Source organism: Anabrus simplex, chromosome 1, assembly GCF_040414725.1.
Source record: "Anabrus simplex isolate iqAnaSimp1 chromosome 1, ASM4041472v1, whole genome shotgun sequence".
In the NCBI taxonomy this organism is placed as follows: Eukaryota; Metazoa; Arthropoda; class Insecta; order Orthoptera; family Tettigoniidae; genus Anabrus; species Anabrus simplex.
The window spans coordinates 413,371,224-413,394,024 of record NC_090265.1 but is presented as its reverse complement, the minus strand read 5'-3'; the positions used below and the strand labels follow the sequence as shown (position 1 = coordinate 413,394,024).

The 22,801-nt window shown below is 37.2% G+C and overlaps 1 protein-coding gene across 1 annotated transcript in view; it reads right to left on the bottom strand.

Moving 5' to 3' along the window:
- Nucleotides 1-22,801, bottom strand: part of LOC136856870 (transcriptional repressor protein YY1) — a 136,421-nt gene that overhangs the window by 112,298 nt on the left and 1,322 nt on the right. The window lies entirely within an intron of this gene.

Genomic DNA, 22,801 nt, shown 5'->3' with positions numbered 1-22,801 from the left:
AGTTTATAAATAGTCTTCATACAGCAGTAAAGCTTCAAACATATGTCTTCTACATGCCTCCATTTTGAAACTTTAGCAGCTGTTAAGAGGTTTAACACAGGGCTGCTGCCAGGTTAATTTAAAACAAGTATTAACAATATGTTAGAGTTAACAATTCTTGTTGAGACTACCATTTTGTCTAAATTATGTGTTAAGTCTCCTTAACAGCAGAGTTAACACTTAACATTCGTTGAAAAAACCGGGCCCTAGCGTTTAACAAGGGAATAAGGTGAGTGTTGTAAATTAACGCTGGAATATTTATGTACACAAGTGTACTCGAACTATCAATATGGACAATGAAGCTGATAGATTATACTGGAATATTTATGTGCGTTGTATAATGTCGTATTAATTAAAATTGTACAAGTTTCAGGTCAGAATGTCTACGAGGGTGAAAGATTGCCATTGTAATACTTCAATCGAAACAACAATACAGGCAGGATCGGGGTCCTGAAAGGTCTGGAATTATGTGGAATAAAATAAGTAAGTTCGAGCAACCCCGTGGTTTTGGGATAATTATATCCAGAAACGCATTATTTAGTGTATAAGCGGAAACCAGTAAATGAAAAGATCACATATCAGCGGGAGAATAAAGTACATCCATCAATGATAAATACCCTAAAATATTGTCCTTCCTCTATTCTTCATGTAGAGTGCATTGTAGTAGTGTAGATTTTCTTTATGTTGGCATAAGGTGACATGATTAAGATACAATTTTAGTAACATAATGCGATCGTCGCAAATGTTTCATAATGCCCATGAATAGTAGTCAATTTCTTAATAAGGAGATGTTGAAGCTATAGATTTCCGTGTAATACTCAACTGGTGATCGGCACGCAAACATGGTAATTATTCCGGGATTTTTCTAAAGATTGTCAGTGTGTTCAGAAGATGCTGTCTTCGTAATTGAGGTGACATACTAGTTATTGTGTAGATAATTCTTGTAAGGTGATTGGAAATGGTTAATGTGCATCGATTTGAGATCTTTTTATAATTTTCATATTACACATGTGATTTTGTGAAAGATGATTATGTTTGCCATGTTAACATTACGATGATTCTGACATGTATTTGGTTATGAGATAGTTTCTTTGGATATATGTGCTTGTATATTTTTGGAAGGATAAATATGAATAGGCATGGTGCGCATGTAAAGTGATAGAGAATTGTGAATGACAGGATCATCGATAGAATGATATGGTGATAAATGCGGTTGTTATAATAGTATGGTTCGTTGGACATAAGCATTACGGAAATGTAGTGTAATCGAACGGAACCGCCTCTTATAAGGGCTTCTGATAAGTTCACCTGCATACACCCCAGCGTCAGCGAGTAGGGTCTGACACATCCCACTCTGATGAGTGTAGTGTCAGACCTAAGACAAAACGCTGGTTAATAGAGCAAACGCTTGAAAAGTCGTACATCTGATATGTTTTTGACATGTAGTGTAATCTTCGAGAATTTCAACAAATTTAAGGTAGAGAATAATTAAATAAGATGTTCATCATGAGAAGTCTGAAGTGATACTGAAAGTAGACAAGAGTAAAAATTTGATGATAGTGTTTTAAAATAACATTCCGAAGATTATAAGTATATGAACGTGTAAACAGTCATCAAAATGTTCCATGGCACGATAAAGAGGCAAATTTTACACACTTCAGTGCATGATCATCGCTAGAGGATTTTCGATACAAGACAACATCAATATGAGAGTAATGAGTTCTCATACTTAAACCGATGTTACTGTCACATGAAGCAATGCATAACTAATGTTCATTTTGAGTAGTTGCTTTGTAGTATTTGAATTTTGTACACACTTTTCAGGAAAATCTACAGATGAGGCCAGATGCTGAGCGATCGTTTACGAACTCTTCTTAATGAGACAGTAGCTAGATGTGTATATTTAAGTGCAGCAGAGCATAGGGTTCCAAGAGTGTGCTGTTCCTGCCGTGTAACTGAGTTTATTGGTTGGAATTAACTATGATTTCACTGAAATGCGTATGACTATGTTATTAGCAGGTGACAACTTTGGATGCAAATTATTCTGGATTATACAAGTTGTCAAATAGATAATTTATGCGATGAATTACGATATCGATGGAATATGCGAGGACAAGATCTTGGATTAATGAGTGACAGATATGAGTGAATACATTTTAAATTTTAATTTCGTTATTGGCAGACAGTGATTTCATTCACAAATGATTTAATTAAACTGAGAAATCCATTTTTTAAAAATTAAGAATTAGAATAGACTCACATAGTTATGCAAGATGGATTCTTGCCACATCAATAAGAGCCTGATGTTAAGCATAAATGAATTGTAACCAGTACTCATCGAACGTTCATGCCCATGAGTGGAATCTCGTGAAACTTCGTTGACACCAGCCGAGGCATACCTACATTATTTCAAACCCTCAGTTAACGTGCCCACGAACAGTTATAATGATTACCAGCATGTAACAGACGTTTGTGTTCATTCATTTTCATCAGTTTAGTCAAGTGATGAGGTAGAATGTTCTCGCCTTATAGGGTAGAGGAGAACTGACAAGTCTTCCATCAACACGAATGTCATCTTGATCAAGAATAGGGATAAGGTTCTTTATGTTGCTCTTGGAGCTCAGTTTATTATTCTTCTTCAGTTCATCTATTTCCTTAGCATAGGAAAGGGCTTTTGTTGTCTTGATACATATTTTCGATGCTGTGTCTAGTTCTTTGGGTGACAATGTGTGAAAAAATTGTGTTCTGCTAACCTTTTGTGTCAGTTGATATAAATCGCAAACTTTATCCAATTACACGTTGCAGTTTTAAAAGGTTTGAATATCTTGTGATAAATTTATTGTTTTAAGGAACAGCTACGAGCACTGTGAGATCTCTTTGTTCAGGTAAGTTCTTTAATGAAGTGGTATCCTTAATCATATGGCCATGCGATAGGGTCTTCTTCTTATTATTATTATTTATAAGCTGCATTTTCCGTATTTATTGGATTCAATGTGTAGACAAGAAAAGTGTTCCACCGGTCAATACTTATTTATTGTGAATGAATTATTACACTAGTACCAGTTGCGGCCTTTTAAGGCCATCATCAGCTAGTACATAACATTTATAGTCATTAGACAAAATTACAAAGATGTTATGGTAGACCATCCGGATGTTGAATGAAGAATGGAAGTAAAATATATTGCAGTATTGTTATGTTAAAATATTTGTGATTAAAGTTGGTGGTGATGGTTACAATAAACTAAAACCTATTGACTGTACATGGACAGACCACAGTATAAAACACTTGAAAAATATAACACATTAAAACATAGTAACTTACATAGGCCTATCTATCTATCTATCTATCTATCTATCTATATATATTTAAACGTCTATTAAAATTTGAGTTCATGTTGTGTAGCATTCAATCTTCTTGTAGTTCTTGTGCTAATTTAGTTGTATTAGGTGATCATCGAGAATGTTCTATGGCTGATATACTTTATATTGATGTGTTGTAAGAACTCTTGCCATTAAATTTTTTTGAAAATTGAGTACTGTGCAATTCAACTACTGATGTACTCCACTAAGTTTTATATATACTGCGAGACAGGGTTTGGGTTTGGAGCAGTTGGTGGCGACACCTCTCTTGCCTATGCACGTTATGTGGTCGTTATCTGTAAAGATAAGTTAATGTAAGTATAGTGTGCGTATGAAGGAATGCCTGGTGTATGTATGAAAATGAAAAGCTTACTATTGTTGTTGTGGAGGTTGTGGACCGGTATGTTTGGAGACTTGCTGTGTTCTGCTACGAGTACGTCTGGGGCACATGTTAGCTGTGGGGAGGGATGTAGGTGGAGGGGAAGGAGGAGTGGCTATTGTGGAGGTAGGGGCGGGGTTAGGCTTGTGATTCGTCGGTTTGTTAGGACGTGTGTTTACTATTTTAAGATAGTCATTCTTTATTGCAGGAATGGCTTTATCAAAAATGATGCTGATTTTCTCTGTAATGTCGTTAATGTTATGATTGGGGTTAGTGTATTGGTCCAGAGAAATATAGAAATCTTCGGTTATGTTGAGCAGGGGGCCCTTAGAGTTCATGTTTAATATCGTCATGTCATTATTGATGTCTGTGAAACTATGCTTAGATTCTTCTACATGTTGACCTATTGATGAAAAATGGTTGTGTTTTACTGCATTTATGTGTTCATTGTAGCGGATGGTGAAGTTTCTGCCTGTACGTCCAATATAACTTGTCACAGTTGATACATTTGATACGGTAGACACCTGATTGGTTGTATTTATTATTATTATTATTATTATTGACTGTTTTGGTGTTGTGTATAGTGTTGGTGCTGTTGTGTGTGGTTTTGAATGCTATTTTCAGGCTGTGCTTCTTAAAAATATTAGTTATGGTATATATATTGGTGTTGAAGGTAAATAGGACATCTTTTTTGGGTTTGGCTGTATTAAAAATACCACCAATAAATCGAACCTAAACGAACTCAAAAACAAAATAAAACAGAATAATCTACTAATAACAAAAGGTGACAAAGGCAGCACTACGGTCATTATGGACAAGAATGAATACATAACAAACACTAAAGAATGTTTCCAAGACAACACTTTTTCAATTAAACGCCGAGATCCAACCAATAACATACAAAAGAATTTAAAGAATCTACTCAAGAATACACACTTTCTTCTCACCGAAACAGAATCTGCTAAACTTATAACTATGAACCCCCAATTACCAACCACAAAAGCTTACCCTAACATAAACAAAGAAAATGTACCCATGAGACCAATTATAAACTAAAGAGCCAGTCCAACCTATAAATTATCACAATTCATTCAAAATTTTTTGAAAAAGCATTATTCCTTTTTAGCAAACAAAACAATACAAATCTCAATAGATTTTTGCAACAGAACCAAAGAACTAAAGATCGAACAACAACATACTCTTGCTTCATTTGATATAACAAACTTGTACCCTAACATTCCTATCAAACAAACAATCAAAATAATAGAATCTAACCTAAAAAACCATATCAACTTGAGCACCTTAAAATTGAAGAATTTATGAATCTACTCAAATTCGCCATAAACAATAACTACTTCAGATTTCATGATACCATATAACAGCAACAAGGCCTACCTATGGAATCTCCTGCTTCCGGAATATTAGCAGAAATATATATAGATCACCTAGAACACACATCAATCAACAAAATAGAGAATATATATTTTTGGTGCAGATTTGTCGACGATATCTTCGTAATTATAGATAATAGATCCACTGATGCAGATACTTTACTAGACAAACTTAACACTTTAGACCCCCAAATTAAATTCACTAAAGAAACCGCAAATAACCGTACCTTAAATTACTTGGACTTGACAATAACCAGACACGACAACCACTTACTTATCTTACAAGATCTACAGGAAACACACACATACACTTTAAATACCATAAAAAATGACCCCATTCATCCCTAACACACACAAAAGAGCAGCCTATTATAGCATGATATATAGAGCTTTTAATATCCCAATGACAATAGGTCAAAATAATGAATTAAAATTAATCCACGATATAGCCAAACATAACAGATACAGTAAAGAAATGGTCAACAAAATCATTCACAAAATAAAATCCCAACCTGAAACTAAATTGATCAAAACAGCCAAACACAAAAAAGATGTCCTATTTACCTTCAACAACACCAATATATATACTACAACATTTTTAAGAAGCACAACCTGAAAATAGCATTCAAAACCACACACAACAGCACCAACACTATACACAACACCAAAACAGTCAATAATAATAATAATAATAATAATAATAATAATAATAAATACAACCAATCAGGAGTCTACCGTATCAAATGTAACAACTGCGACAAGTTATATTGGACGTACAGGCAGAAACTTCACCATCCGCTACAATGAACACACAAATGCAGTAAAACACAACCATTTTTCATCAATAGGTCAACATGTAGAAGAATCTAAGCATAGTTTCACAGACATCAATAATGACATGACGATATTAAACATAAACTCTAAGGGCCCCCTGCTCAACATAACCGAAGATTTCTATATTTCTCTGGACCAATACGCTAACCCCAATCATAACATTAACGACGTTACAGAGAAAACCAGCATCATTTTTGATAAAGCCATTCCTGCAATAAAGAATGACTATCTTAAAATAGTAAACACACGTCCTAACAAACCGACGAATCACAAGCCTAACCCCGCCCCTACCTCCACAATAGCCACTCCTCCTTCCCCTCCACCTACATCCCTCCCCACAGCTAACATGTGCCCCAGACGTACTCGTAGCAGAACACAGCAAGTCTCCAAACATACCGGTACACAACCTCCACAACAACAATAGTAAGCTTTTCATTTTCATACATACACCAGGCATTCCTTCATACGCACACTATACTTAGGCCTACATTAACTTATCTTTACAGATAACAACCACATAACGTGCATAGACAAGAGAGGTGTCGCCACCAACTGCTCCAAACCCAAACCCTGTCTCGCAGTATATATAAAACTTACTGGAGTACATCAATAGTTGAATTGCACAGTACTCAATTTTCAAAAAATTTTAATGGCAAGAGTTCTTACAACACATCAATATCAAATCAAATCTCTTTATTTGCAAATGAGGTGTCTACCTCGGTGGCAAATGGTACACTAAAATACATTATTGTCAAGCACTAAATTTTAAAATAACAAGAGAAGAATTTTTTTTTCTAGAATACAATAATATACAATTTATGCTAACAATTTTTTTTCTATTAAACAAACAGATCAACCTTAATAAATTTATATTGTTTACAAAATTCTACTTATAATATCTCCTATGCTTACAAACATAGTCAACTCATGTACAGTATGTGGAATTACTTCAAATAATACTATGCAACTGGTATAAGATTAAAATTTACATTGCATTTATTTACCTTTTTTTTTTTACCCATTTTGGAACCTAAGTAGCATAACGACCTGCTGCGTCTTAACCAGAGCCCCCTTTTGCCACCACTTTTCAGAGTTCCTGAAGGGCCTTCACAGCTACCGTAGTGGTCCCAGGGCCCTCGAAGTCCCCACTGTACTTCACCCCTACAGGCAGTCCCCTACTTTGGCTGTCCAAACTCCATGGACCAGGGGATGGAATTAATTATTTTTTTTAACACACATTTTTTTTTATTTACAATAGATTTCACTGGTCGAATGCCCTCTAACATTTCATTTATTTTCCCTGTTGCTGTTCATTCTCTTCTTGAATACTTGTACAGATTTTGGAAAAGGGTCAAACACTACCCCTGGTAAACTGTTCCACTCCTTCACGCCCTTCCCAATGAATGAAAATTTACCCCAGTCGCTTCTGCTAAAATTCCTCCTAATTTTATACTTGTGGTCAGTTCTGCCAATATAATTATTTTCCAACTGAAGCCTCTCACGGATTTCTCCCCATGCTTCTCCTGTATAGGCTCTATATAATCCTATAAGTCTATTTTTCTCCCTTCTCTTACTTAAAGTTTCCCACCCAAGTTCCTATAACATTTCTGATACACTACTGTTTCTCCTGAAATCCCCTGTTACAAATCTTGCTGCTTTCCTCTGCACACCATCTAGTTCTTTTATTAGGTATTCTGGGTGAGGATCCCAAACACTGTTTACATATTCCAATAATGGACGAACCATACTTAAGTAACTTTTTTCTTTTAATTCTTTATTGCATCCTTTAAGTAGCCTCATTATGACATGTAACGATCTGTATGCTTTCCCAACAATGTAATCAACATGACCCTTCCAGTGCAAATTACTTTCAAATCTCACACCTAAGAATTTACACTTGCCATCTTTTGGGATAACTACCTCATCCAAAGTATATTCAAATTCAGTTTTAAAGCTCCTGTTTGTAAATGTTGTAACAGTTGATTTGCCTCCATTAACCTTCATATTATTTTCTTCAACCCACTGTTGGATACTTTCAAGGTCCCTTTGTAATTCTGAACAATCCTCAATGTTATTTATTTCCCTATAAACAATTATATCATCTGCATACAATCTTATTTTTAATGTTATATCGTTCCCTAAATCATTTGTGTATATTAAGAAAAGTAACGGACCGATTATACTACCCTGTGCAATTCCCTTCCAAACTTTCTCTTCCTGTGATATATTATTTCCTACTTTTACTTTCTGAACCCTTGAATTTAGAAATGTTCTTATCCAACGTATAACCCTTACGTCCAATCCTATTCCCTACAGCCAAACGACACAAAGACTGTTTTTCACAATCTTATAAGGTATTTACTTTAATATAAAGTATATCAGCCATAGAACATTCTTGATGATCACCTAATACAACTAAATTAGCACAAGAACTACAAGAAGATTGAAGAATGAATGCTACACAACATGAACTCAAATTTTAATAGACGTTTAAAAAATATATATATACATAGGCCTATATAAGTTACTATGTTTTAATGTGTTATATTTTTCAAGTGTTTATACTGTGGTCTATATGTTTTAATGTGTTTAATGTACTCATATCCATGTACACTCAATAGGTTTTAGTTCATTGTAACCATTACCACCACCTTTAATCACAAATATTTTAACATAATACTGCAATGTATTTTACTTCCATTCTCCATTAGACATCCGGATGGTCTAACATAACATCTTTGTAATTTTGTCTAATGACTATTAATGTTATGTACTAGCTGATGATGGCCATAAAAGGCCGAAACCAGTACTAGTGTAATCATTCATTCACAATAAATAAGTATTGATCGGTGGAACATTTTTCTTGTCTACACAGGGTGTTCTTTCAACCAGACTGATCCATGCAATCCGAGTTCACAACTGATTAGTGATGAGGCCTTCTGCCCTCCGAAAAATGAAGTCTGCCAGGTTATCTTTAGATGGTACATATTGCCACTTGATTAGCAACAACTGTTTTCCACTTTGTAGGGCAAGAAGCAAGCCAATTTAACACTAGCATAGAATCTGTCCACATATAAACGCTTTCAGTATTCAAACATAAGCTGGCAAGTGTTTTCTTTATAAGCCTCGCCAGTAATACAGCCCCACAGAATTCTAGACATGGTAATGCGATTTGTTTACTGGGGCTACTTTTGATTTTGCACAAAGCAGCATAACAACAGCCTTCCCTTCACGATTAGAGGATCTTAAATACACAGGCTCCATATGCCTTTCCCCAGGCATCACAAAATCCATGAACTCAAATGCTTAATCTCAAATTGGTTAGAAAGGGTTTTCCGATCTTGCACAAGATGTGAAGTCCATAGGTCGTCTCAAGGTGCTCTTTCTTGCAAATGAGATTGAATAAATATTTGCAGAGAATTACCATATGAGCTGGCAAACCCAATGGATTATTCTAGAAAGGATAATTCTTTTTTGTAACCTCAGTATTATTCATCGATTGATGATGAGAAATAGGATAGCTGACAACTTGAAATTTGTCACTGGACAGTTGCCACGAGATCTATTTTACAATTTCACTGTTGTCATTAGAGTGTATTGATTTTCTTGAAGGTATGTAGGAATAGAATTCAATAATTCTTGACTGTTCGTAGTTCTTGAAGTTCAAATTGGAGAATACGAGCTTCAATTGAGTTAGCGTCAAACATACAAAGGCGGATCAAATATAAGCGGCAATTTGAATGTACCGTTGCTGTTAGTAATAATTCTGAGACAGGGCTTTGCCAGGATGTTGGGGTGCCTAGAGAAGGGGTATGGGCATGCAAACGACGGTGGAGAGCTGGGCTGCTTCAGTACGCCATGACTGAGCAAGAGGTTCACACGTCTGTTGCTCAACGCATCATCAAATTTCTCGCAAAAGAGGGCACCGAACCTTATCATCATCCAAGATGAAATCCATTTCAGAAAATTTCTGCCACATGGGTTCCTAGTCTCCTCAATCAGGAACAAAAACTTTATGCCAGGAATTCATGCGCCGTACTGTGATCTGTGATGAAACTTGGGTGCATCATCACACCCCAGAGTCAAAGCATGCATGGAGCGGCGGCGTAGAGGCAAAGCAGGTCCAGTCAAGGCCAAAACGCCCGTCTGCTGGAAAGGTGCTTGCAACCGTTTTCTGGGACTTCGCGGGCGGTTTGCTGGTGGATTTTCTTCACGAACAAAGGACAATTAATGCAGCCTATTACTGTTGCCTTCTGGATGGAACAAAAGCTGCGTATCGGCAATTGATCCAAAATGTCATTCTTCTCCATGACAATGCAAGGACGCATACTGCCGCTTTAACACTGAAATAACTGGAAGAAATTCACTGGAAACCTCTGTAACACCCTCCACCTGGACCACTCAAACAAGACCTAGGAGGACAGCGGTTTGATGATGATGCAAATGTAGAAGAGTTGGTATGCAACTGACTCTGCACACATCCCTCTTCTTTCCATCAGGACAGAACTGAAAAAGTTACCAATCCGATGGAGAAAATGTGTTTCGAAGGCAGGACACTGTGTAGAAAAGTGATCTCTTTATGTGTATTTTATTGGTTGATGCAATAAATTTTTAAAACGCCCTCCATATTTTCCTCCAGTTTACAGAATCAAAGGCCTTTTCAAAATCACATTAAAGTATATACAAAGATGTCTGATACATAGCTGCCAACTTACAGAAATCAAGAATAGGATTCTTGGATTTCTTCACATATATTGCACCACGGTCCAAGTGAAAAAAGGACAGGATAAAAGGCATACATATCTACGGTTACCATTAAAAAAAAAAAAACCACATAAAAATGGTTACAAGAAAACGGACCCAATCACTCTCATTTATGACACATGCATATGAATAATAATACAGTCGCGAACCTCGATATCTCGAAACTCTATTACTCAAATTTTCAGTATCTTAAATTTTCCGGCCATTTGCCCTATTCTTCACGTGTATTTATATCTCCATTACTCAAAATTCCATTACACAAATTTGACGAAGCAAAAATTTCCTCCCTTGAAGCATAAAATACTCTGTAACTCAAATTTTGTGCAACATTAACTGTGCAATACGGCACTTGTGGTTTCTGAGGAACAGTTAACAAGTAAAGAAAGGTTTACAGTGAAGCTGGGAACTAATATGACAGGAACCGAAAAATTTGAACTTCTAGTAACCAGAAAATCGGCAAAGCCTCGCTGTTTCTCGGGTGTCAATTACCGGTCACAGACGAAGCAAGCCCAGAAATCGCGGATGACAAGCTTCACTTACGAAACTCGGCTGCGTGGTAGTGATGAGAAGTTTCAACGTGAAGGGGGGGAAAGGTTAACCGCAACAATCAGAAGAGACTAATGGATTTTTTTTCCAAAGGTGTTAACGGAGCTATGTTTCTTGTTTTACTACTGTGTGTACTGTATCCTGTCTTCTAAAAAGTTTAATAAGTGTTATAATTAAAGTGATGCCATAATATAGTTTCTTTTTAAGTACTGTTAAAAATAATATTTTCAGTAAAAGCCTGTAGGTACATATGATTCAGTTATGTGCTATACATCAAAAATGGTATTCTCTATATTTAAATCTAAGAATTTCATTTTTGTCTGTATTGAACTGAGAATGGAAGATAGGAAACTTAAAGGGGTCCACCTTTTCAATACAAATAAATGTTATAGTTTATTTACAACATATATTTACATTTGGAACTAGTTTTGACACTGTTTGGCGTCATCTTCAGCCAAAATGTGGGAATAGGCCAGCATGTAGACATTTATATTACAAGGTGGTGTTACATTAGTGTGATTAAATGAGAGAACATGAAGAGGCGAAGTACAATGTCAGTTTCAAAGTGGTCATGAAGGGTGAGTCAAAATTGTATAAACATGAGATAACAATCACTTGAACAATAAAACATATAAATATATAAACTGTAACAAAACCATGCGGAGGTACGAGATGATTGGCATTGGAGATTCAAATTATTTCAGACACTCTTCCATTGAATGTTGCCTGCCGCGAGTGTAGTACAAAACATAGGTTATATTTCAATAAACACAATCTTCTCAAAAATGCACATAACATTATAAAATATTTGGGTTGAGGTGAAATTTGGCAGTTAGGGATTGAAATCACTTATTCAATAAGCGTCGATTCAAAAAACAGCTGTAAAGGGTGAGACAAGAATTGCACAAGCGTGAGTTTGGACTCGATAAATGCAAAAAACACATGAAACACACTCGAAAATGTAGGTTCGTGATGGATATGGCACAAAGGGTCTGCGTTCAATCATTCATTGAATGGCACCGGTGCGAGTGTAATTCAAATGTGAGTTAGGATTTAACAGCCTCATAGAATTGCGCGTGACATCTGAACTTACGCTGCGAGATGAACTTGGCAGTGAAGGTTCGAATTGCAGATATTCAGTAATGTCAATTCAAAACAGTCCATGAAAGGTGAACGCAAAAGCTATAATTCATACGAATTAGGACTCATTAAATAATATTTTCAAATACAAATAACATATTCAACTTTTCGTGGTACACGGTGAAATTGGCAGTTAAATAATTAAAATTTGTAGGATTTCTTCGTCAGGTGCCATATAAGTCAAGCGCAGCGTAAGTATGAGATGAACATGGTAGATAAAGAATCGCTTTGTTGAGGGTGTAGTAAACATATTCAGCTCGAGAAGAAATATAAAATTGGAAGTAAGGAAGACGTTCCTCTGAGAGCTTAGAGGTTGACTGTGCCAGTATTTGTGGTGTATTGGTGCAGCGTTACAGCGCCACACACTTTCACCACATCACCCTCCATATTTCCCCTCCTTCCACTCCTCCTCCCCTACCGCTCCATCCCTCTCCCCTCCTAATCCAACAATGGCCGCTCCCCAGACCTAAACTATCCAATACGCTCTGTTCCTCTTCATTTCACGCCATAGCTTTACCGCCTTAGGTCCCGCAATAAACATCATAGAAACCTGCCCCCACCCTACACGTAACTGGAACAGGGGAGAAGCACACGGCTGCATAGACTAACGCCAATGCACGAGAAGATCCGTGCGCTACACTGAAATGTGTCACTTTCCTTGTATTTAAAATGCATAAATCCAGCTCTCCTATTAACTGTTCCAACTCTCTCTAAGGTAGGGCATTTCAGAGTCCCATAGGAAGCGATGGACGTTAAAATAACCCAATAAGACAAAGGGATGTGTATGCTGATCTATAAGATCAACTACATCATTCATATTAAGAGGCTGGCCTGGTTATGTGTAACAAACTGTTGTTATGACAGGCAAGGAAACGTGTAGCACTACAGTCTCTAGCTGGGTTCTTAGTGGAACTGCTTCATTGTATGTATCAGAACGATAAAAAATATCAATGCCACCAGAGGCCCGGGTAGTACAGTTCCATTCTGTCTAATATAGTCTAAAATTCCTCAAGACCGTATGATGACCTGGTCTGAGATTAGTTCCTTGAATACAGACTATACTCGCCACAAACTAATTCACTGCTGCAGCACACTGCTCTCATAACAGAGATTGGCCTGGATGTGCAAAAATACCTTCATCTTGTCCAGCTGTAGCTGGGTAGAGGCAAATATGATTCCTTACACCTACTAAATGATCTTTTTGTTTCTTGTAGTAAACCCAGAGATTAAACGAGGAACTGGGACAGTATAAGGTTATCATCAGATACCACGACATTTTCAAACATCACGGGCCTCTTTAGCCTTTTTTTCTTCTACAGTGATTGGTAACGAAATCTCAATCTGTTCATTGATGGGAATGATGTCTTAATCTTCGATATCTCGGCCAATGCCTGTGATCCTTGACAGAAGCAATGGACAATGGCGCCTGGACCATTACTTTAGATTACAAAAGTAAATATACTTCTACGGGCAGGCGGGTTGGTCCCTGGCACGCTTTTGCGCACATCTTTCCTTCAGAATCAATACTAGGTAAGAAGAGCAGCATTGAAACCAACATATTACTGTATCTTACAATCCTTGTGCAGAGCGCTGGCACGTGTAATGAGAACACCTGTCCTTCAGAGTCATTTCTAGGTAAGAAGAGCAGCATTGAAACTAACATATGTTATAATCCTTGCAGGGCAGACTCTATAATTCTAACCTAACATTTCTTAACCCTTCAAGCCAGTATTTAAAAGCTGGCGAAGTTTCACCCTACAGCGGTAATAAATTTGAGAAAAATATCACAATTTTACAGGCTGTCACAACCATTGCTTTAACTTGTAAATGACTTCTTTGATTTTGATCAAAATATGTGGATACGCAGTTCATATCATGGATATATTGTATCTACATATAAAAAGGTGATAAGCAGAGTAAAAAAAAAAAAGCCTGATTACTTTTCGCTGGAATAAAATTTGAATCAACAGGTGACCATGACTACTCAAGTGAGCATTCACTAATATGCTGTGCATAATCATCATCACTAACACTTTCATTATAACTCAGATTATTCCCATCACTACTTTCATCTGTGTTCGAGAGTCGCATTAGATAAACACAGACCATGCGAGGATGCCACCATGCTGTTTACAACGATCGACGTTGATGAAACAAATCCTTTTTATGTCCTGCATTACGGTAGAAGATACTCCCACGAATAGAATGATGCTCTGTGCTGTGAGCCATGCTAAAAGTTCATGTTGACAAACAACAGATGGCACACAGATGTACATCTAAAACATCGCTAGTCTAGTTCGTACAGGTATACTTCAATCCACTCCTACTTATGTTTCGTAGGTCCGTACACGTCGAACCAGCTTGAGCGGTTAATCAAGGCGGCTGATGTGGTGAGCCAAGGTAATCGCTCTCCCAAGGCAGCTAAAATCAAATCAATATTTTACCCCTCGCAGCCCAGTACTCACTACATTGAGCTGCGCGCAGAACGACTGTCGTTTGTTTACACGCTCGGGAAGGATGTTGTCAAGTGGTGCTCAGTGCAGCCAAACTATGTACTTAGGAACTAATGAGGGAGTGGTGCCTCGATAGCTGGTGGTGATTACTGTTACACGATTCGAAGTGGCCCTAGGCCTCTAGTTTCGTGTGGAAACACGATTGGTCTGGACTGGTTCTTGCCGTGCGGACCTTAGGATAGGATCTGGACAAGACCATTGGGTTACATGGTGTTTCTTGTTTGTGCTGTTATTCAGCCGGGGCTGGTAACACAATGTATTTATCAGCATTGACGTCACATTCTGTTCATGTTGACCAATGAGAATGCAAGTAGCTACTTTAGCCATGGGCGATGGCGGGTGCTGCTCTTTATTAGGTTATCAAAGTAAATTTACTTCTGGGAGCGGGATGGTGGGTTCCTAGACATAGCAATGAACACATCTCTCCTCTAAAAGGAATTCCAAGTAAGATTTGCATTATTTTCACCTCCTCATAATGTTGTAAACTTCGGGCTGCGGAGTGTAAAATTATAGCAAAATCAACTATGAAGGCGGTTACTGTGTCTCATCGTAAAGAATCCCCCACTCTGGAACGGCCTATTACGTCACAATGAGAAGGGTATAACAGTGACATTTATAATATACTCCCTACAACGTGTTTCAAACATCAGCAACCTGTACATATAAAACAACAACACTGTTCAATCCAGAAATAGAACGAAATAATAATTTAACAGACCATGAAAGCTTCACATGTAAGAGCAATAATGTTTGTTCACACCACAACTGCCGCACTATGCCTTTGTTATATATGCAGCAGCGTCAAACCATCGTCCATCACTGCACCAAGCAGGAAACACCAAAGTAAGGAGAGAGTGGTGGTGGTGGTGATTGTTCTTTTAAGAGGAAGTACAACTGGGCAACCATCTTGTAAGATGGTAGAGGGAAGATGGCAATATGTCAATATTGTTAATAATAATGTTATTTGCTTTACGTCCCACTAACTACTTTTTAAGGTCTTCGGAGACGCCGAGGTGCCGGAATTTAGTCCCGCAGGAGTTCTTTTACGTTCCAGTAAATCTACCGACACGGGGCTGTCGTATTTGAGCACCTTCAAATACCACTGGACTGAGCCAGGATCGAACCTGCCAAGTTGGGGTTAGAAGGCCAGCGCCTTAACCGTCTGAGCCACTCAGCCCGGCTGTCAATATTGTAACAAGTACCCTACGTTTAGTATGCGTGAACTAGCTTAAGTGTCCATACGACTATACAATCCCCGGTCCTTGTAAAAACTATCATCAAAAAGTGGAAAAAATATGGGCAACCACAACTGTCCATTTATTTTTAATCCCTTCTTAATACATAGATAATAAAGGAATTCAGCAATGCATTACTCGCGAAACTTTCAGTGATACCTGGACTCCCTAGTGCTGAATCGGTAGACCTCGGCAATCTTCAAGATTCGTATTGGCAACCTTTGAACACAAAGTACCAATCGCCGTGAGACATCTGGCATATACTTTACGTACTCGTACTGTTGTTTACACAGCAAAGCCAAAATATAGAATTTGCATTCTAGGAACAAGATTCGCAATGAGAAATGTTATGTAATATGCAGTGTTCTCCCCAGAGATTTTCATCAGCCGGGTGGCAGAAACGAGTAGCCGGGCGGGGACTCATTTCTAAAAAAAATGTATATAACATTTCAATATATTCCCCTCAGACCACTAACGATAATATCAGACAGGTACACATTAGACCTACCAGCAAAACTGTACTATTTCAGTGTTATCACAATCAAGACATAACAGAGTATTCTTGAACTTTTAGTGTTCATCTGCTCATGTAACACCGGTGCTAATCACTCCATTGCTGTACAGTGCCCGACAGGTCTGTGATGTCATACGGAATGTGTCCTCGCATGTAATTTCTCGCCAATCCAGACACTGCTCGCGCACGGCATTAAGCGATAGTCAAGCTAAACTCTGATGTAATTGATGCAATTATCCTGACAATAATGAAGATGTTTCATTTAAATAAACATCTTACAGTATTTACATTTTCAATTGGAGCACCTGAGTCAAATAGATATTAATATTATGTAACTAGCACATATCTCGATTATGTTAGCTGAGGTGGTCTATAAAACTGGCCCATTAAAAAGGTCCTAGAGAGAACAATGATGTGTGTGTGTGTGACAGAGTTGTTGGCTTAAGATAATAAAGATTTAGAAAATTCCTATCGACTGATCATAATATCGATTCAATTCAGATTTAATTTCCATTCCATTGGCAGTATTACAGGAACTGGGCTAGCTCCCTCCTTATTCCTCACCCCCGTATAAAGAAGTATCACCAAAAGATTCACGAGTAATAGATAGTACAAAATTTTCTTTGAGAAATCAGGTATGCATAGATGGAACTTTACAGGATTTAAGATTCGTGATTATTACAGAGCAGAATACTGTAATTCACGAGTTACATATTCTGTTTAAACACCAATAATTATTATTATTATAATTAATAATAATAATATTTGCTTTACGTCCCACTAACTACTTTTACGGTCTTCGGAAACAGAGGTGCCGAAATTTTGTCCCACAGGAGATCTTTTACGCACCAGTAAATCTATTGATATTAGGCTGACGTATTTCAGCACCTTCAAATACCACCAAATTGAGCCAGGGTCGAACCTGCCAAGTTGGGGTCAAATGGCCAGCGCCTCAACCGTCTGAGCCACTCATGCCCGGATTCACCAACCTCCATCAAGGGAGATGACGATCGTCAAATATTTGATGGTCCGTCAAATCCACTTTTTACGTTTCTCCAACATCCATTTTCACTGATGATAATCAAATCGTTCCTCAATTTTGAAGAATGGTTTATCGCTCGTCAACTCACTTGACGATCATCAAGTTAATTAAAATGGCTACCATGTTGTAAACATACGGTAATGTTCATTGCAATTTAGACATATCTACTCCTGTCAAACTGACGAACAGTCACAGACTTGATGTAAATTCAAGGAAGTGTGATCAGGCGAAATAAATAACTAACAACATTGCTGTCGTTAAGTCGAGGTGAGCTAGACATCCACAAGCGAAGTCAAGAAAAGGCCCGCTGCATATTGCATATTTCAACAGCAAACTTTATGACTATAGCTCCAACAGAGGATGATTATTACTTCAGTATTGCGCATCGGCAATACAAGCAGTGCTAGCGTACGGTGAATTGAAGTGCAGTGCAACGGCTTCGTGATAACAGGTTTACTGTACATGTGAAGTGAGAACAGTCTTCATTTGGAGTGCTGTTAAATAGTGCCTTGTAAAGTGGAGCAATACGATAGTTTTATTCTGGACATTAATATTGTACTGTGTCTACTCCGTAATTATTTATTGTTCTATTTTTTCTCTCTCAATTTTATTTGAGAACGTGAGAGCCGGTTTTCTTCTCAATTATTGTGCTCATTTATATGTTAAAGCTCGTAGTGCAAAATGGGAGAGAATTTCGACGCTGAGATTATTTATATAGAACTGTTGGAGAATCTTGGAACTGAAAGAGTAATTATGGAATGAAAGGACCATATCCACACGATGGACGATTCAAAATTTATTATGAGGTACATGCTTTCTAAACAAGTGACTTTGAAATTATTAGAACAAACTGAAGCAAGACTTGAATATCCCACTAATAGGAATAGACCACTCACTCCTATCCAGCAATTGCTTCTGACACTGCGTTTTTTTGCTACTGGCTCTTTTCAAATAGTAATTGGAGATACAAATGGAGTTTCGAAAGCTACAATAAGTAGATATATCAAGAATGTGTCTGAAGCAATCGTCTATTTAAGACATCACTATATTTGTTTTCCTAGCGCAAATTAAGTACGCGCTGTTATTCAGGAATTTTACGGTATATGTAATTTTCCGGGTGTAATAGGGGCAATTGACTGTACTCGTGTACCAATACAGTCTCCTGGTGGTCATAATGCAGAAATGTTTCGCAACAGAAAACAATATTTTTTCATCAACGTTCAGACCATTTCTGACGCGAATCTTCTGATTAGAAATGTAGTAGCACGATGGCCCGGCTCGGTACACGATAGCTTCATTTTTGATAACTCAGAATAATATATGAATAGTAACACAGTAAGGTTTCCACCTATTCAGTACTAATATGTATTTACAATGTTATAAATTACATGGAACTAGTTTCGACCCGCCTAGGGGTCATCATCAGCCATATTAAAGCATACATAAGTATTTTGTCGACTCCTAAAAACATGTTATTTTTAACTGTAATAATCGTATGGATTTTATAATTTATAAAGTAAAGTTTGGTAATGAGATGAGAAATGTTAGTATGATACAGGTGAGTAGTAAATAATAATATATATACAAACAAGTTTGGAACAAAGTACTAGTGGGGTGCTTAGAGTTGTAAAATATAACCTCGTGGATGTCAGTAGTCCTCGTACTAGAGAAACAATGTAAAATAACACATATAAACATATATACAAGTATGTACAAAGTCTGGAGAGTAAAGAGTGATACTCTTTTAATGTCGAGTTGGCTTGACACTGATCACTTAAGCGGAGAAATTAGGTATTTGGTGTATTAAAGCTGTGTTGGTCAGTTGCGTTGTTGATTGTTGGACGTGATGTTGTTTTTGAATTTCTGGTTGAGAAGAAGGTGGAAACTGCGCGTGGATATATTGATTCTCAGTTCTTAGCGGAAACCAAATTGGACCTCGCGCTGCGGTGTGTGTAGTGTAGCTGATGGTGTGCGATTGGTGGCGGGGAGAGAAGTTCGAAACAGGAAGAATACTAGAAGGACATTTATTGCGTGATAATGGTTACCGTTTAGCCCTCTATTTTCTACCTCCCTTTTTGAATCCAAGGACTGAAGGTCAAGAAAATTACAACAAAGCTCTTGTGGAGACAAGAAACACTGTGGAGAGACAGTATGGGGTGTGAAAAAGGTGGTTTCCTGTGCTATCTTTAGGATTAAGAACAAAAGTAAGAACTGCATTAACCATTATAGTAGCCACTGCTATTCTTCACATTGCAATACAAACTAGAGAGGAGGTTCCCCCCCGAGGATCAAGAGCTTCGTGAGTATTTGCAAGAGAAAAGAGCTCATGACAGAAATTATCTTATATTTGATGCGGTACCTGTCCCCGCCGTAAATGTTCCTCATGATGGTGCGCCTGCTGCTGTTCGTGAAAGGATTGTCGAAACTCATTTCCTCTAAGAAAGTAGTCCAGTTAAACAAACAAATTCGCAAGCATTTTAATGAAATGTTCTTACACAACGATATGAACTTATTTTTATTACATTTTTACTCATTTGCTTTCAATTTGCTGGCAATTTAAATTGTGTCTACATCAATGTAATTTTTGTTAGTTCACTTTCACTGATATGTATTTTGTCACATAATGCAAAGATGCAGAAGTATTATTCTCTAGCACTTAGAATGATCCCTTGTTTGGGACAAGAAAAAAATAATAATTAAATACTAGCGATACTACATTATTAATAAATAATTACTTGTTCAAATACTTGGCAAGTTTTGCTTGCAATACAGATGTTTTAAGCTTTTCATTTTCTTGTTTCAAGTGTTCAGTTTCTTTCTGCATTTCAAGAAGCCGCATTTCTCAATCATGTTTTTCTTTTAAGTTCTTCAACTCTAGGTTGCATAGTTTTCGTCTTTCTTCAGACAGTTCGGAAAGTTTCTCACGGGCTTTGGCAGCTTCGGTCTTTTTCACTTTATTTAATTTGGGCCTATTCCTTGCACTCCACGGACTCCTTGAAGTAGTTGACACAGGTGTCAGCTGCGATACCAGTAATTGTTCGATAGAAACAGGAATCGGAGAAACGGCTGACGTCACCGATTCTTCATGAGATGTGACCTCCAACATAGCAGAGAGGTTATGTGTTGTACTTGTTTCATCTCCACAGCATCCTTCGCGATCGGTGTTATCTATTTTATCTATATAGAAAGCGTCGCAGTCAAACTCATTAGGAATGGGCTCCACTTGCTCACAGATAATAGATCTAATGATGAGGTTTCAGCTGCTCTACCTTCCATTTTATGCATGTTGATCTTATCCTGGACCTTCTGCTGTTTCGACCTGCGCTTAAAATTGTCATAAAATGACTTCAGCTGCTTCGTAGATCTTTTCTTAACAAAATCTCTAGCATTAAACATATCTGTTAATTGTTCCCAAGCCCTTTCCTTCTCTTTTACAGTCACACCATCAGTTCGCTTATTTTCGATTACATCTTTCTTTTCAGCAACTAACCTTACCATTAATGCCTTCTCTTCTTTGGAGAAATTCTCTCCCCTCTTTTTAAATGTTTCTTTGTTATCCATTTCTTCTTAGTAGTTAACAAAACAGTATTAAATAACTAACTTTTAGATACGAGTTAATTCAATAGAGAAACATTTCATAACTCGCGGAAACTGAATTCTATTGCTTCCTAATACTCTTTTGTTTTACGAGCGAATCAGAAAGACCAACATACATTAATTTGTCATGGAAACCTAAATATTATTCTGATGAATCGTCATATTTGACGAAACCTCAAATAAAGCCAATCTGCGTTGGTGAAACACTTCTCACGTTAACGAATCGTCAAGCCTTGATCGACCGTCATATTTCATGATCGTCAAGACATTTTGACGAAGGTTGGTGAAACCGGGCATCAGACCGGCAACTTGACAATGGGAAGATTAAGAAGTGCGCAATGCTAATTTCTAGCTATGGTATATCAACTGTCAGAGTCATCAGCCCAACTACCACACCATTTTTGATGCGAATTTTACTCCACCAGACAATGAGAACAAGTCTGGACTACAATATTTAATTTTATCAACATAGTCTTGAGAGAATATTAATGTTATTCAGCAAAAGAAGGTGAATCGACACACACAACAGGTCTGTACAACAATAATAACTAGTAGTTTCCCGCTGGCATACGAAGTACGATGTTGTTCCTTACTATCCTCATGGATGTATTTGTAAAGTTTCGAGTTAATGAAATAAAGCACATGATCTGCTGTGGTAATAGAATGTAATATTATGTCAACAAAACACTTGAAAATACATTACACAAAGAAATTGAATTAAACGTTCCTTCAAACAACACTACGCGCTGAACTGTCAAAAAGTCCTTCCAAGATCTTCGTCATGGAGACAAATGTACTCATAACTTTTCTCAGAATCTACCAATTTAAGTAGTTATTACCTCAAAAGAAAGCTCTTGATCCACTGAGTGATTTTAGACCAAAACGAACTGCGTACCTCAATTAGAACGAACTATATGATTGCTTCATTGAGAAAAAATGAAACATCAAATTGAATGTGCACTCATAACTTTCCTCAGAATCAACCAATTTGAATAGTTAAGAGCTGAAGCGAAAAAGCTTGATCCACCGAGTGTTCTTAGGCCAAAACGAACTCAGTACCTCAATTAGAACCAAAGATATGATTGCTTCAAAGATACAAAAAATTGAAAAAATCAAATAATTTGAGAAGGCTGGAAGTTTAGTGATTTATAGTACCTGATGACAAATCTGTGCATGAATAGCTGTCAGTTAGAAAAAAATGAAGGAAATCGACCGGATAGAATGGCCGGGCTGACTGACTTTAGTTCTCATAAATTTTTAAATATATAGATTCTAATAATTCATGTGGCTATTTCTGGCCAGGTGCAGCCCTTTGTACAACAATGAAATTCATCTAAAGCCACCATGATCGGCCGAGGGCAAATTCACTTTGCTTCAGCAAGGGTACCAAATTAATACAAAACAGAAAAAACAAAAACTGCCTATACAATATAGTAAAGTAAATAAC